At 31.6% G+C, this 17907-nt stretch overlaps 1 long non-coding RNA gene and 1 other non-coding gene across 2 annotated transcripts; one reads left to right on the top strand and one right to left on the bottom strand.

Moving 5' to 3' along the window:
• The first annotated feature begins 1804 nt into the window (after positions 1-1804).
• TRNAA-AGC lies at positions 1805-1877 on the top strand. Its single transcript has one exon. It is a non-coding gene; the product is annotated as a tRNA-Ala (tRNA).
• Positions 1878-5245: 3368 nt separating this feature from the next.
• LOC113873857 lies at positions 5246-5723 on the bottom strand. Its single transcript, XR_003505966.1, has 3 exons — positions 5657-5723; positions 5456-5504; positions 5246-5334 (listed from the first exon to the last, which is right to left on the bottom strand). It is a non-coding gene; the product is annotated as an uncharacterized LOC113873857 (long non-coding RNA).
• Between the last annotated feature and the right edge of the window lie 12184 nt (positions 5724-17907).

Here is a 17907-nt window from a genome sequence, read left to right as displayed (position 1 = left end):
TTTCACGTTTCTCTTCCTTCTAGTTTTCACCAGTAGACGATGTAACTTTATGAAATGTTAAAGACCATATGTTAAATTAAAGTAAAATTGATTTCAATTGAAAATATTTGTAACTAAAAAAAGAAAAATTTACTGATATCACTAAACACATGGATTAACCAATAAAAGTTACTTTGTGAATTATTATTTAGAGTTAATGACAAATATTTTATTTATCTTTAGAGGGGAAGATTTGAGATTATCTCCTAATATAGGATTGGATGTTCCCCATTATTATGGCAAGCTTCTATCATTATAATGTTACATTGTACCTATCCAAGAATTTTAGTAAATCATCTGAAGATCAATTTCGTTATCCCGTTTTCAACTTGTCTCGTTTGGTCCAATCAAATTGGTACACTTAATCTGGGATGTAGTATCTATCAGCACCGTGCCGTTAAAGTCAGACGTACGATTATGGTTTATCGTTAGTATCATTTGAAAGGTAATGGAAACAATGATATCGCAATCAGTGATATGAGACGAGAGCTGAATAATTTAGTGTAGCAGAAACAACAATAATACATGGAGACACCATAATGGCTCGCTCCCTTTGTTTCAACATCACTACCCTTAAAAGGCTGAAACACGCCAAGGATATGGTTGATAGATGACCCATTGTTCATATGTTACCTTTATTCTACCACTCCACAATTGGACCAAATGGCGCATTTCTAAGGTATCACACATGGATATCCTTGCAATCATGTCGTTCATGAATAGCGATTAGTTCACTTAATGACAGTTTCCCAATTTTTTTCTCATTTGGTACAAGTTGTCTGTCATATTTAAGATGAAAATGAATTCCTATTCAACCACATTAGTATGTTGCATTTAACGAATTCTCTCTCTCTCTCTCTTTCTCTCTCTCTTTTTGTTGGTAAATAAATTACCAACAAAATATTTTATTGATAATTTGACAGTATAACTTTTATTGATAATATTTTTTTTTATTTCACTCCTCAAATAGTATAAATATTTTATGTAACAAACAAGTATTAGTAGAGAAATATTAATTAATATTGTCTTCTTTTACATGAACGGATAAATAGGAATAGAAGTCGTGTATTATTAAAAATAGTAAATGCATCTATGTTACCAATATTTTTAGAATAACTGTATATATATAATTTACACTAATTTATGCAAATCACCCTCTTGCTTTAAGTCTCTAACTAGCATATCTGATAATAAAAATAGTAATAATAAGAGGACTGTTCTGATAGTATTGTATTTGAGAAATCAAATATCAAAAGGCATTGTATTGGAACACATTTATACTTGATTTTCATTCATTAGGTGTGCGGATGAATAAATAACGAATTGTCAGGAACAAGTCTTTTTAATGTCATGTCAGGGACAAGCCTTTGATTTTAATTAGGAGACGTACGTAGCCTTGAACAAATAAGAGGTAACCTATAATAATGCAGCACCTACTTTTTTTTCTTGTTCTTTCAGTTATAAGCATCTCACGGGCATCATTTTGATATTTTGTTCGTCATATTGTACACTTAAGAACCTCTGTTGATAATATCTCGCCATGAAATCGACACAATAGTCACATTACGTTGTCTTATTATTATTCTTGCATGTGAAAGAAGGACGCGCAATTATGAATGATTACTTTTTTTTTTTTTCTTGGTCAACTAGATTCGAATTAATAAACACACTTTTGTACATATATGAATTTATATTTTAAATTTAAGTTAATCACACTTTATGTATAGAATGTACATCAAATATTTTTATTATTTCATACCCAAATGGGGATGTAGCTCAGATGGTAGAGCGCTCGCTTAGCATGCGAGAGGTACGGGGATCGATACCCCGCATCTCCATTTATTGATGTTTTGACTCATTCTCCCTTTTTTACAGTTCTTACATATCTTAATAATGTCACGTGTCTTCATATGCTGTGTTTTTAATCCTAATGAATTTATTTAATCCATAAAAACTATGTAGATTCTAGTACGTGACGATTGGAACCTACTCTAAAGTGATATAACGAGTTATTAAACTATGAATCTTGTTGTGGCCCCGAAAAGTGAATTCCAAATTGACAAGCTCCATCTATATATTATCACACATCTAATGTATCCCTCAGACGTACACATTGTTTTTTTTTCTGCTGAAAAAGTGATAAAGAACTATTGTTGGAATCTTCAAAAGGTATGGCTACATATTTTTGACGCAAATAACCCCAATATATCAATGGAGGTTTGTACAAGGAAATGAAAATGATGCAAGCTGAGTTGGTCCCAATGTGATGACAATAGGAGAAATAAATTTGTGTGAATTTGTAGGACCTACATGTCCCTATGGCCATGACCTTCCCCATAAAATCCAAAAAATATTCATTCTCATTACAGTATAATTTAGATCTTTTCTAGATTCTAGATTCCAATTAAAGCTTAAACAACAATGATAAACTCCATTGCATATTATTGTTGGTGATAAACTTTATTAAAGATAATTTTTTATAATTTTTGCTACTAAATTCAAAGTCTTTTAAGTTTTATTTATAATTTTGTATAAATGTATTTTGAAATGATATTTATTTATAAATTTTGTAAAAATGTAATAAATAAAATTCAATTAAAATTATATAAAATTAGAAAATTTCATGTAATTAAAAATATCAATAATTATTATAATAAATTTTTAAACTCACAACATATCTCTTAAGATAAAATTTGTCATATTCAAATCCTAAATTTTATAATAAATGATAGTTGTAAAGTAACATTTAAATTTTTTTTTAGTAAATTACACTCTTAAAGCACAATTTTTGATAAAAACAAATTATAAAGTGATTTATGTGATTACATAATTGTCAGTAATTATTAACAGATAATTACTAACAAGACTTAGTTAAATATATAAAATCTTAACTTTAAATTTTTTTCATCATGAATTTTTGGATTAAAATTTACTTATGCAATTTATATGTATTATAAATTGGTTATTTTTATGAAAAACAAAATAACAATCAGTTATAATTTATAAAAAAAATATAAGATGATTTTAGCATTACAAAATAATAAAAAAAAAATAAAACAATAAATAGTGAAAATTAATTAAAAAAATTCTCTCTAATTTTGTCGAAAAATTTATGATAACTAGACTTTGACTCATTTATCATTCAAGAAGTCATTCAACCTATAAGTTACTTATTTAATTTTGTGAATATATTTAAAGTAAAACATTAATTAATAACATTATTTTTAAGAGTATCTGTTGCTTTTCTTAATTACATATCTTTTGTTACCTTCCATAGAAGATTTTGTTATTTAAACATTATGATTAATTGTTTAAACAAGAAAAAGTATTTCACATAAAAATTATTTAAAGAAAGTGATAATAAATATTTTAGAGTGGCATACTCATTTATATTTTTATTTCTTAATTGATTAACATTTGAATTTTTTTTCCTTGCGTGTTTAATTAAAGATGTTATATCGCTTTTTGATTAAAATAAGAAAAAAAATGAATTAAACAGGACACAGGTCTCTTTTACTAGTCAAGCAAGTACCCACCTAACTATTGTGAGTGATTGGTAATTAGAGGAGAAGCATGAGAGGGAAGTAACAGTTCCTTTCAGTATCTACCTTCTATTCAAATCTCCGAACATTGAGTTCAACAAAATGACATACTTCTCTCTTTTTTCTCAACTCCACCCCTTCTCTTCCTCTCATTTGTATTTGTCATTTCAATGATCCTATGAGAAGAATCAAAATTTTCACCTTCTTCTTCGCCAATAATAACCATCACAGTTACATGTTTCCTTATTCCAACACCATAAGACAAACTCTTGTAAACAAACCAGATACCCACAAAGATCGATGCCCCTCTTCAGTCTTAGAATTATCGTGGCGCCTCATATTTTCAAGTAAGAATGCTTTATATGTAATATTATTATCACATCTTCCTTTTGCAGTTACTGTCATAAAGGTACCTTTTTTTGGTGCTTTTTATTTATGTGGGTTTAGCTCAATTGTGGGGAAAGTTGATGAGGGCTCGCGAACTGAGGAAGAAGAGAATGTGTATTCTTGGTTATACACTTTGGCTCAATCTGACAAAAACTTGGTCTTCGAATACGTTAAATCAACAGAAAGAGTCAAGTGCCTGCACTCTTTCTGCAACATTATATTATGAAGCATAAAACTTAAAAGTCAACGGTAATAGGATTTTGCATTGCCTTGATAGTAAATTCTTATGCAATCGATGCTGACGTTGAATTTTTTTTATTTTTTTTCTGAATTGCAGATAAAAAAATGTAGAAGGGAAAATATTAACAGTTTGATGAGTAACTTCTTCTAAAACTAATATAGTAATCGTAGACCGGTAAATGGATTGTGTGTGTTATTTTTTCATTTTTCAGAGTCAAAATCAATTTTAAAATAAAAATCAATAATAAAGAATTACGCAAAAGATCAATGTTAACAATTGTTTTTTAAAACACATTTTTTATTGTTTTTTATGATTGGTCAACTTTTTAAAAATTAAAATAATCTTTAAAAAATGTGTTATATATATATATATATATATATATATATATATATATATATTATTCACAATTTTTAACACAAGTTGAGTGACACAGACAATTGTTTGAATCAAATTCTTAAATTTTAAAGACAAGCGCTAGAAGAATACTAACAATTGGAGTCCACGTGCTATTGATATAACTTTAAAAGTGTTCATCTATGAACTGGATTAGTTTGAATGAAAAAGAAATTTAATGTTTTAACATTTATTTATCATTCAACTAATTTAATTCTAAATTTAAAATTTACTTAAGTTAAAGTGATCGTTAGGTCTTTATTTTATTTTTTTAAGAAAAATAAAGAAAAAAAAATAAGTATTTAAAAATTGATTCAAAATATCATAATATTCATCTCATAAATTAATCAAATCTTATAAATTTAAAATTAAATATACCTTACCCAAACAAAAATAAATAAATGCCACATGTAACTAGTATTTTTTTAAAGTCATAGATTAACCTTTTTTTTGCAACAACCTAATCATAAAAAAGATTAATAGACAAATATTGCCTATGTAGCCTGCCCAGTCATTACAGGTCAAATTTAAAAAATCATTCAATTCAGAAGATCAAAATGATTCTAACCACCAATACATGATAAATACAATGAATAAAGGGAAAAGAAAAAGTGACCAACACTTTTGTAATTAAAGTGAGTCAAACCATTCCATCTGGTAATGATCCTGCTTTGGTTGACTGGTGTATAATCTCAAGCAATTGGAATGTTTTTGAACCTGGTGCAGCACACACTGAAAAAGGCAAGACGAAGAAAATTAGTCACAAACACTGAAGTTAGAATTCCAAATCAAGCAAATAGAATAAGGGCTGGTAAAACAGCAAAAAGTACTTTATGCATTAGAATTTGCTTACTATCAAGCACAAAATGATCTCGATGCACATCCAAGAAGAGGGGAGGAACCTATGTCACATACAACCATTAGAGTGACATAAGTTAAGTTATTGAAATGTTAGAACAAGTAGTAACCAACAGGCACTGGACCATTCAAAAAGAAAAGAAAATAATATTTTTGTATGATCACGAAGTTTAAAAGACTATGTAATTTGACCCACCATACTGACAGCTTCCTGTCTTGTGATATTTCCAATCTCATTTTCTAGCTTTAAGAATTCATGGAACCCGCAAGACCAAACATAATCAGTGGCAGCAATTGACATACCATTTCAATCAATTCATTGTTCGGCAGTAGCATGTTCATGCATTCTGATAAATATGTCAATAAGTGTGCACCAGTCACTGTTCTGAGAGTCATAAGACCAACAACTAAGAACTAAATGTAGTTAAGTTAAATATTCTTTAATTTTAGAAATGGGAATTGCTTTATCCCTAAATACTTTTCTAAAGGGGAAAAACATGTAAAACTTCAGCGTACCATGTAACCACCAATAATATCATATAATAAGATAATGAAAAATGAAAAATGTAAATGCATAAGGACGGTGTTTCTAGTAATGCATCTTCATACAAGTTAATACATAAACAGATTTATATTTAGGATACATCATTCAATAAATTTACGCCAGCATTGTAATTAGCTCCCTGTCATCCTATTTCCCAAATTTTTAAAAAAAAGTGTTACAGTGAGCAAATAGCATACTCAAGTTTCTGAACTTCTATATCTTGATTCTTGCGGTCACCAGACATACTCTGCACCTGGTGATTCTATTCTGTCCATCTAATATGATCATGTGCAAAGTATTATATCTTTCCAAATTTCATCAAACTTGTCAACTTTGTTCCATCACATCACAACCATTGAATAGCAAAACTATAAAATCAAATAAAGGTTCAAATAATTTGAAAAAAGAAGAAAAAAGATAGCTTATAAAAGAGGCCCTAACAATATTGCTTAGTGATGAGAACCAAATGTTCATGAGAGAGAAAAGAAAATAAAATACCTATGATGGAGCTCATATCCCATAAATCACCTATCATGAAAAAAACCTAAGCATCTTTTTTTTATTGGACAATTGACCTGTTTGGTGTGTTAGGTCCATATCAACATTAATTTAGGAAGGGAATATGAAGGGGACAGAATATTCAGTGATACACTGACCATTTCTTAATTATTTCATTCATATAAATAATTATGAAATATTCAGTGATATGAATTTAGGAAAGGAAACATTCATTCGTGTCATAAATGTAGTGACGTCCAAACTTAAAATCCTAATACGCGTACATACATATTTGATGGCTCTATCAAGCCAAGCAATCAAATGCAACTCATAGATCATCAGAATGTGTATTCACCTCTCAAGTGTTTCTTCTTAAGCTGCATCCGAGAAAAATTAGAATGCCAAGCAAAATTCCCAGGATACCACGGCAATGGCCCGAATAGCCTCTGTCTCAACCCCTTCAGCAACCTACAAGTAACAACAATTTACAACCACAAATAAAGATTAACCAAAAACAACAACAAAAACGGCATCAGCACTGCCATTTTAGTAGTTTTGATCGTCACGTCACGAAGAGAATGCACAAAGTCATTCTCCAATTGACTCAGTGGGACATTTTTCCAAAGCAATAGGAATATAGGACAGTGAAATAACCGAGGCACAGGTGAAACTATGTTTTCCAAGTAAATAATTGTAAATCACAGAAGATAGAAAGTAGAGTTACAGCGAAGTCTAACTAAAACAAAAATTATAGACAGGAAAACAAGGTTCATTCATCCCAAAAAAAAGAGAACATGGTTCATTCTTCGCAGAATTGATAAAAAAAAAAAAAAACAAACTGACCTTCAGAATTGAAATTAAAATGAAAATTAAAAAAAACAGCAAACTTCAGAATTGAAATTGAAGTGAAAAGGCTAGAAATGAACAACTAACTTCATAATTGAAATTAAAATGAAAACTAAAAAAGAACAACTTCTTCAGAATCGATGATAGACTTTCAGAGCATTTCTAGCTTTCAGTATTGTTTTGTTCTTGTCCATGGTTTCATGGAGTTTAAGTGAGCATTCCTCCGTCTTCTATTTGATCCAATTGTGTCTTTCTTGTAAGAACAAATTTAATAGGATCCAATTACATGAATTTAGAATATCAATTGAAGAGTAATTTCTAGAGTGACTTACTTGTTGTAGACATCATTGATTGTGCGTGGACTTACTTAAGATGTGATTCCTTTCTAGCGAGAAGCCAAAAACTTCTTTTGTTTAATCACACTTTTCTAATCCTAAGTTCTCAATGGGGCAAACCTAGATAGTAATAGAATGTGTTACCATGATGACAAAAGGGACTTAGCCACTATATTTATTAACCTTACGCACTTTCCATTATGGACCTAGAGGTTAGGCTTACACTGAATTCCACTCTAGATCAACATTAAGTGTCTAAAGCCCAAATAATTGATCACATTATTAGCAGACTTAAATATCATCAAATGAATCTTAATATTAGCCTTTTTTTGACAAAATAAAAAATTACAATTGATTATATCCCATAATAAATTTTATAAGAAATTCTAACATTCTTTCACTCGGGCAAAATCAATTGTACAGTTCATAATTTTTGATTTTTTTTTTTTAAAAAAATGACTCTCAAGCTAATAACATGTTGTGCCCACAAACATATGATCTCAAGATATAACATTTAATTGAGACTCCATCCAACAAAATCATGCAATATCGAATCATGACGGCAATTGCATCCTTTAATGATACAACTCCTTCTATAGTTACAAATACTACTGACTTCATTGACTAGTCATTTGTGTGGAGTGTGGTGAGAAAATGATATGCCATGTGATCAAACAGTCATACTATCATTTTCTACACCAGTCCCTAATTTCTCTCAAATACTTAAAAGCTAAAGAAATTATATATTTCATTACGAATTATTATGCCTCAGCTCCAACTAGCATCGACCACCGACATAGTAGTCCCAACGACGCCGAGTTTAATAATTCACATTTGATACATATATATAAAAACATTTCATTACTCATTCATCAAATCAAATGCAAAATGTCATCAACACAACATTTACGAAGGTCTAAAACAAGAATTCAATAAACGTGAAATGACATAAAACTGAAAAGAAACTCCCACTTAACCAAACACATAAAAAAAACTTATAATGCCCAGTTTTCAACATGCTTTTTGAAAATAATAGGCCTAAGACCCTTGGTCAAGGGGTTAGCTAACATGGAATCTGTGTCAATGTGCTTTATCACAATGTAACCATCTTTCACAAGGTCTCTGATAGTCAAGTACTTCAACTCCAAATTCTTAGATCCACTAGAAATCTTGTTATTCTTTGTATAAAATACTGCAGCTCTGTTGTCACAAAAAATCTTTAGTGGTGCAGCAATGGTATCCATAATACGAAGTCCTGTTACTAGATTTCTCAACCAAATAGCATGAGTAGCAGCTTTTCATAGCAAGCAATGAACTCTACTTGCATGGTAGAAGAGGCAACGAGAGTTTGTTTCTTGCTCCTCCAGGATATCGCACCTCCAGCCATCATAAAAACATATCTTGAAGTCGATTTTTTTATCATCAGGGCACCTGCCAATATCTGAATCTGTGTATCCCACAATCTCAAGGTTGTCTACTCTGTTATATACAAGCATATACTCTTTTGTCTTCTTCAAGTATCTCATTACTTTCTTAGCAGCTATCCAGTGATCACTTCTAGGATTTGACTGATATCTACCTAGAATACCAACAATAAAAGCGATGTCAGGTCTAGTGCATACTTGAGTATACATGAGACTTCCCAATGCACTTGTGAAAGGTCTGTCATTCATTTCTGCTCGCTCAATCTCATTCTTAGGACATTGATCTATGTTGAACCTATCACCTTTAACAACTGGAACATCTCCTGATTTGCAGTTCTGCATGTTGAATCTCTCTAAGACTCTATCAATGTAAGCCTTTTGATATAACTAAGTGTACGTTGTGATCTATTTCTGTGAATCTCAATTCCCAATACAAAAGAAGCCTCACCCAAATCCTTCATGTCAAAGAATCAGGTCAACATCCATTTTGTCTCATGTAGCATGCCTAAATCATTACAGGCCAATAATATATCATCCACATAAAGCACGAGGAAGATAAATTTGCTCATACTGATCTTGAGGTATATACAATGATCAATTTTATTCTTCTCAAACCCCATAGAAGTCACCACTTCATCAAATTTCAGATACCATTGTCTAGAGGCTTGTTTAAACCATAGATTGATCTTTTGAGTCAACATACCAAGTTCTTACCATCATTAATGTGGAAACCCTCTGGTTGTTGCATGTATAATGTGTCATTCAATTCACCATTCAGAAAAAGCAGTCTTCACATCCATTTGATGCAACTTTAAATCAAAGTGAGCAACTAGTGCCATGATGATCTTGAAGGAGTCCTTGCTTGACACAGGCAAAAAAGTTTCTTTAAAGTCAATTCCCTCCTTTTGTGTGAAACCCTTGACCACCAGTCTTGCTTTGAATCTTTCAATCTTACCATTTGAGTCCTTCTTCATCTTGAATACCCATTTACAACCAATTGCCTTACAATTCTTAGGCAACTCAACAAGCTCCCATACATTATTTACTAACATGGATTGTATTTCTTCAATCATCGCATGCTTCTACATCTCAGATTGCAGATAAGATATAGCTTCTTGATAATTCTTTGGGTCAACAACATCTCCAATGTCGTATGCATCCTTACTAAGATATACTACAAAATCATTACCAATAGCAGATCTTCTCTCTCTTGTTGATCTTCTCAAAAGAATTTGCACTATTGGCTAAATAGGCTGTAGAATATCCACTGCAACAGGAGGATCACACACATTATTAATCTGAGGAGCAGCTACATCTTAAATCAAATTTTAATTTTCAATTAGAACATTCTGAACCTCAGCCTCATTTGGAACAATTGTTGGGATGCCAATTGCAACAACAGGTAGTGGCAAGGCAATAGTCTTAGGTAACAAAACATTAGTCTCTTTGAATATTTCAACATGATCAGCTATTCAAGCTCCAAGAACTTGGCATTCATGGACTATATTATTTTTCTCTCCTTACCAGAATAGAAGAACCTGTATCTTTTAGTGCGATCTGGATATCCAGTGAAAAAGCAACGTCTTGTCTTGGGGTCTATTTTTCTCTGCAAGGGATTATAAATTTTTACTTAAGCTGGACACCCTTATACTCGAAGATGATTCAAACTTGCCTTTCTTCCTGTTCACAATTCAAAAGATGTTTTGGGAACAGATTTACTAGGAATTCTATTAAGGATATAAAAGGCTGTTTTTAAGGCTTCACCCCATAAAAATTCTGGTAAGTTACATTCACTCATCATATTTTTCATCATATCTTTAAGTGTCCTATTATGTCTTTCAGCTACACCATTTTGTTCAGGACTCTCAGGCATGGTGTATTGTGAAATGGTTCCACACTTTTGCAGGTATAAGGCAAATGATCCCATATGTTGTCCTGTAATACCATACCTACCAAAATACTCTCCACCACGATCAAATCTTACAATTTTAATTATTTTTCCTAATTATTTTTATACTTTTGTCTTAAATATTTTAAATTTTTCAAGTGCTTCAGACTTTTTTTTAATTAAATAAAGATATCCATATCGAGAAAAATTATCAATAAATATAATGAAATAAGTTTTACCACAATTTGTAGGAATTAGAGGCCCACTTATGTCAATGTGAATGATCTCGAAGAGGTTTGTACTCCTAATTGCACCTTTCTTTTTCGTCTTAGTAAACTTTTCCCTAATGCAACTTACACAAGTTCCTAAATCATCAACAGTCAATGGAGGTAGTATATTTGTCTTTGTCAACCTTTCAACTCTTTCCTTAGAAATATGACCTAGGCATTTGTGCCACAACATTAAAGATTTTTCCTCAACCTTAAATCCTTTAGCAACACAATTTTCAACGACTAAAGATAAAGAAGTATTATCAAAAGCTAAAGACAATTTATATAAACTATCAACTAAAAGTCTATAACCAACAATTTGGGAGTTTAATGTCAAATTTATTTATCTATCTCCAAAAATAAAATTAAAACCAAGTTTATCCAAACAAGAAAGAGAAATCAAATTACTCCTAAAAGATGATACATAAAATGTATTATTCAAAATCAACTCAAATTCACAATTTGAAACTAAACTGACATCTCCCACTTTCTCCACTAAAACTTTAAGATCATTTCTTACCGTGAGCTTGTTTTCCCTCAAATTGGGCTCCTTCAGATTTTTGAACCCTTGTAACGACACAACAATATGAGTTTGGAACCACTATCAATCCACCAAGAGTCTATAGGAACATCAACTAGATTAGATTCATAACAGACAAGAGCTAGACAATTACCTTCAAATTTGTTATTATTCTTTAGCCAAGACTTGAACTTTTCACAATCAAATTTCTTATGTCCTTTCTTTTTACACCAAATATTCTTCTTATAGACTATTGGTTTAGGTCCTCCTACATTATGGTATTGACTCTTACCTGGTTTTCCTGAACCTCGATATTGATGAGAAGCATTATAAGACTTATTTGTATTTTTCTAATTTTCCTTACTAGAAGTGGGTTTACCATGGATAGATAAAAGGGCTATGTCACTCTTTTTTTTCTTAAGTTTCTCTTCCTTAGCAACACACTTGGTAGTGAGGTCGTTCACACTTCAATTTGCACCAATGGTATTATGGGCAGTTTTAATTTGGATAAAATCAGCAGGTAGGAAATTTAAGGCATGTTCGATAATAAATTTTTCATTAAGGTCAATTTGGTGAGATTTCAGCTTGGTTTGAATGTGAACCATCTTCATAATGAACTCCCTTACTCCCCCAACATTGTCATATCTCATGTCTGTCAACTGTTTCATCAGACATCCGGACTTAGCGTTATCAGATACTTGGTACCTTTCTCCCAAAGCAGTGAGAAACTCCTTGGCTGTACCTTTCTTCGGAAGACCACTCAAAAGATGTTCAGAGATTATTCTCTTGATAGCGATTAGGCTCAACCTGTCAGACCTCTCCCACTGAGCTAAACGCTCTTTTTGTTCAGGTGTGCTGTCTGCATTAATTGTAGGCTTACTCTCACGCAAGGCTAAGTCAAGATCAGCAATTCCCAAAGAGAAGTCCAAATCTTATTTCCACTTGCTATAGTTTGACCCAGTTAGGATCTCAATGGATGCAGAACAATTATTCATAGAAAAATTCACTGATAAGATAAAAGATTAACGCATTAGATTATATTGTAAGACAAGATATAGCTCAAGATGAAAAAATAAGCTATCAAAGTGAGGCCCATAAAATAACATATTCTCTTTTGGGTAGAATACACTAACCAAGGTGATTACTCAGGTCAATACCTCAGGTGGGTTAATCCATGAACACACACCAAGCTCAGAAAATTGTCCCATTTGGGCAGACAAATCTCTCAACTTAATGCATTTTCTAATAACTCCATCCAAATCCAACTTTCAACCTATACATACAACTACCCCCTTTGAGCAGACAATCACATGCAAAGATTAAAAACATTCCTCAAATTACAAAAAAACTTTATGAACCAATACAAATGGTCCCACTTTGGTGGTAATGATTTATAGCAATCCACAAAATTCTTTGAACAGGAATTAATATTCTCTTGTCCAAGTTGTGAAACAGATAAATGCATCAAAGTTGTTCTTATCTGTTATTCTTTAATCATCAATTACATTCACAACATGTTTATACTTAAACAATAACAATTAAATATTAATAATGAATTTATAACAGCAGAAATTTGAATAATAAGTAATTGTAATCAATGTTGTCAAGATTGGGATCTTACCTAGGATCAGAAAGGGGGTCAAAAATCGTAAATCGTGGGATCGTAAAATAGATCGTAAGATCCTACCATACATGTAAAATTATACTTAAACATATATATATATAAACATAAAAATAACATACATAAGGAAATTAAAATCTAAATCACATAATTTAATTAAACATAACTTAAAAGTCATAGATTCTTGATCTAATACAACACATAATTAGTCAAACTATTACTAATCTATTATAATAAATTTTGCAAGCCCCAATCAGGATAATCATATTCTATATAGTCATCTTTATCAATATCATCCACATTAGGCTCATCATCATCATCAATAGGTGAAAGGTCCAAATCATCTATAAGTGTACTTGTACTACCAACACCACTGCTTGCTTCTTGATCTTGAATCAAGTTCTCATCTAAATCTATATATGAAATTAGCTCATTTTCTTCTTCTACAATCCAATCATCATTAGAATCAACATCCTCAATGTCAAAATTAGGTTTTTTTTTCTCCTCTTGATACTATTGCCTAATTTTGAGTTTGCCATGACATATACAACATTATTCATTATTTTTTGCTTTAAATGATTTCTTTTCTTTGTGTGAACCTAAATATCAACAACATTAATTAATAATTTAACACAATAATTAAAGTAGTTCACTTGGTAGTTTTAAGAAATAACTTACCATTTCAAAAGCACTCCAATTACGCTCACAACCAGATGAGTAGCATGTCAAGTTCAATACACGAATGACAAATTTTTGTAACTCTCGATGTTCTCCACCATATTGATCTAATACAACACATAATTAGTCAAACTATTACTAATCTATTATAATAAATTTTGCAAGCCCCAATCAGGATAATCATATTCTATATAGTCATCTTTATCAATATCATCCACATTAGGCTCATCATCATCATCAATAGGTGAAAGGTCCAAATCATCTATAAGTGTACTTGTACTACCAACACCACTGCTTGCTTCTTGATCTTGAATCAAGTTCTCATCTAAATCTATATATGAAATTAGCTCATTTTCTTCTTCTACAATCCAATCATCATTAGAATCAACATCCTCAATGTCAAAATTAGGTTTTTTTTTCTCCTCTTGATACTATTGCCTAATTTTGAGTTTGCCATGACATATACAACATTATTCATTATTTTTTGCTTTAAATGATTTCTTTTCTTTGTGTGAACCTAAATATCAACAACATTAATTAATAATTTAACACAATAATTAAAGTAGTTCACTTGGTAGTTTTAAGAAATAACTTACCATTTCAAAAGCACTCCAATTACGCTCACAACCAGATGAGTAGCATGTCAAGTTCAATACACGAATGACAAATTTTTGTAACTCTCGATGTTCTCCACCATAAGATTCCCACCATTGTGTTGGAGTTTTCACTTTCATTCCAGTAATTGCTAATTTTGTACCAAAATATCCTTTTTTACCTTTGAAATACTCCAGTTGACCATCAATCTTATTCACTTCATCCATATTTTCTACCATTCTTTCTAAACACTCATATAATTCACACTTAACTTCAAAATACGGAACATAATGCAAAATTGGGTTAAGGTAGTAGCCTGCAGCATGCAAAGGTCTATGCAATTGGTTGTCCCATCTTTCATCAATTATCTCCTATAGTAGCATGAAATTAGAGATTAAAGAATTAAAAAAAAATAATTTCAAACTAAAGCTATAAATTATCAAATTAAAATAGAGTCTAATATACCTTTTTTCTAACACAATTAAAGTTTGTTTGAATCTTCTCTTTGACTCAATCCATTTCCTCATAAATGAAACCCATGGCTAGCTTGTCCTCTAAATCCACCAAACGCAACACTCTAATTAAGGGATAAGCACCCCTTAAACAAATCAGAATATCTTTCCAAAACTCTTTATTTGTGACTAGATTTTCTACAACTATTTCATCCTTCGTTTTGGCAAACTTACTATCCTTCCATTTTTTGGATGTAAACATTCTCAATAGTGATCCTTTATTATCATTCAAGCATCCCAAAGTCAAGTAAGAAGTGATAAAATGTGTAGCTGCATGTCTAATTAAATATGTACCTTAAGTAAAGGTATGCAACAATGTGCAGCACAAGGTGTCCAATAAAGCCTTTTCCTTTTCTCTATCAACATTTCTCCTGCTGCCTTATAATTTACAGCATTATCCGTCACAATTTGTACCATATTTGCTTCTTCAACTTCTTCAACAACATCATCTATCATCTTAAAAATTTTGTCTGTTATTTTGCATATGTCTGATACATCAATAGACTTCAAAAATACAGTTCCTGCTGGACTATTTGCCAAAAAATTAAGTATAGTTCTTCTCCTTTTGTCGGTCCATCCATCAGTCATTATGGTGCATCTAATTTTTTTTCCATGTAACTTTATGCTATTTTATGATGCTATTAGTCTCCTTAACTTTTTGCTTCAAATATTTTACTCGAATTTCATGGTAAGATGGTGGCTTAAATCCAATACCATGTCAAGCAATCCCCTCACACATCTTTCTAAATTCCTTACTCTTCACAACATTGAAAGAAATTGCATTATTGTAAAAAAATGAAGCAATTTCTAAACATGCATCCTTTCTCAAACCTTGCTTAAAAATTGAATTAATTGTAGATTGGGTGGCCACTCCCCTTTTCTTGAAAAAAGTTGCTGGACTCTCAACATCACCTTATATTTTTCTTTTGCCCACATTTTCAATTTCACCCACATCACCTTCTATTCCCTCTCCTTCAAGCTTTTGCTGTGTATTTATTTTTTTATAAATTTTTCTTGTAATTTAACAACAATGTCCCACATTTGTTTTTGAACATCATTAGGGACACCCATGCAAGCTTCAACATTTTTCTTTGTTCCTGCCAAATGATGTTTGAAACGATAAACTCCTCTAGTATATTCATTCTCACAATACTTGCATTTGATTCGTCTAGCATTTCCAAAAATAGAAATGCCATGGTTCTACAACACATCATTTCTTGTTTCAACAATATTATTTGATTTTGATCTTAAACTTCCACTTCCACCAATAATACCACTCCCTGCAACTCCAACTCCAGCTCCACTTAATTGAATTCCCTTTCCTTTCCACAGTCACCAACTTCCTTCCTAATAGTATTCGCCATGTATCAATGAAAGAACAAACACAGTGGAGAAATAAAAAACTGAGACCTACGCAGATCCACCCACACAAATAAAACCAGCCACACCCACGGAGAATTGGGAAACAGAACAACGAACCAAAATAGTGAACCAGCAAACACCAATCAATACAAAACCAATAAGAAGAGCAAACCAAAACAACAAATAGTGACCAACACAAAACCAATAGCAAACCAGAACAGCATGTACTAACCAACAACAAACAGCCACCAACCACACCACCCAAGGTCGCAACATGGAAGAGAAAAGATGAGAGACTGTCACACCCAATGTTGTAGATGAGGAGAGATTGGGTCGCAATAGAAAAAAATGAGGAAATGGGTCGCAAGAGAGAAGATGAAGGAATGAGTCGTAAGGGAAAAAATGATAGAATGGGTCGGGGTTGGGGTCACTGACTCGCAGTCGCACGAAAGAGAGAAGATGAGAGAATGGGAAAAATTTGGGGAAAAAATAACCCTACATATATTTTTAAAAATCGGGTCAGAAAAACCCAACCCGGACACCCAACTCACAAAAGCCCAACCCAAAATTTCAAGCCCAGAATCTGATCCAGAGAGCTGCGCCCAAGATCAGATCAGATCAGATCTCAGATCCTACGATCCTATGAGAAAAGATCGGGATCTCGTCTGATCTTCCACAATTGTGATCCTCGTTGTGATCAAGATCGTGATGGAGGTTTAGGATCATAAAATTGTGCGATCCTGCAATTTTAATTGCGATTTTAACAACATTGATCGTAATCTCATCAATTATAATGCAAGTATACGTGAGATAGAATATTTTACCATAATAATGTAACAAGAATTTTAAATTTTAAAGTGAGAACAACAAAGTGATATCTCAGCAACGCATTTGAAATACACGCAATGGAAAAATTGAAAACAATAAACGTATTTAAATTAAACATATAAACATAATTAAAAAGTATTAAAATGATAGGCAATATGTTGCATCAATTGAAATATATGCAATAACAACGGCAGCAGAAAATTTTTCAACGTGAATTTGAATTCATTCATTTAGAGGCGATAACAATTCTTAGAATCAACATTACAATTCAATATCTATTAACGACGCAAATAGGTAATAATTCAATAGATAAACAATTAAAACATAATTGAACACAAGCATCGTTGATATGTCAAACACAAATAGGTAATATATTAACAACGCAAATAATATTAAATATCGTTGATTGTGTGTGGACTTACATGGGATGCGATTCCTTTCTAGCGAGAAGCCAATAACTTCCTTTGCCTAGTATCTCAATTTTCAATCTAATTTCCAAGTTAAATTCAGTGGAGAATGAAGATTTGC

Source organism: Abrus precatorius, unplaced genomic scaffold (genome assembly GCF_003935025.1).
Source record: "Abrus precatorius isolate BTA unplaced genomic scaffold, Abrus_2018 Scaffold7, whole genome shotgun sequence".
In the NCBI taxonomy this organism is placed as follows: domain Eukaryota; kingdom Viridiplantae; phylum Streptophyta; class Magnoliopsida; order Fabales; family Fabaceae; genus Abrus; species Abrus precatorius.
The sequence above is the reverse complement of the archived record's forward strand: the minus strand, read 5'-3'. Positions and strand labels throughout refer to the sequence as shown.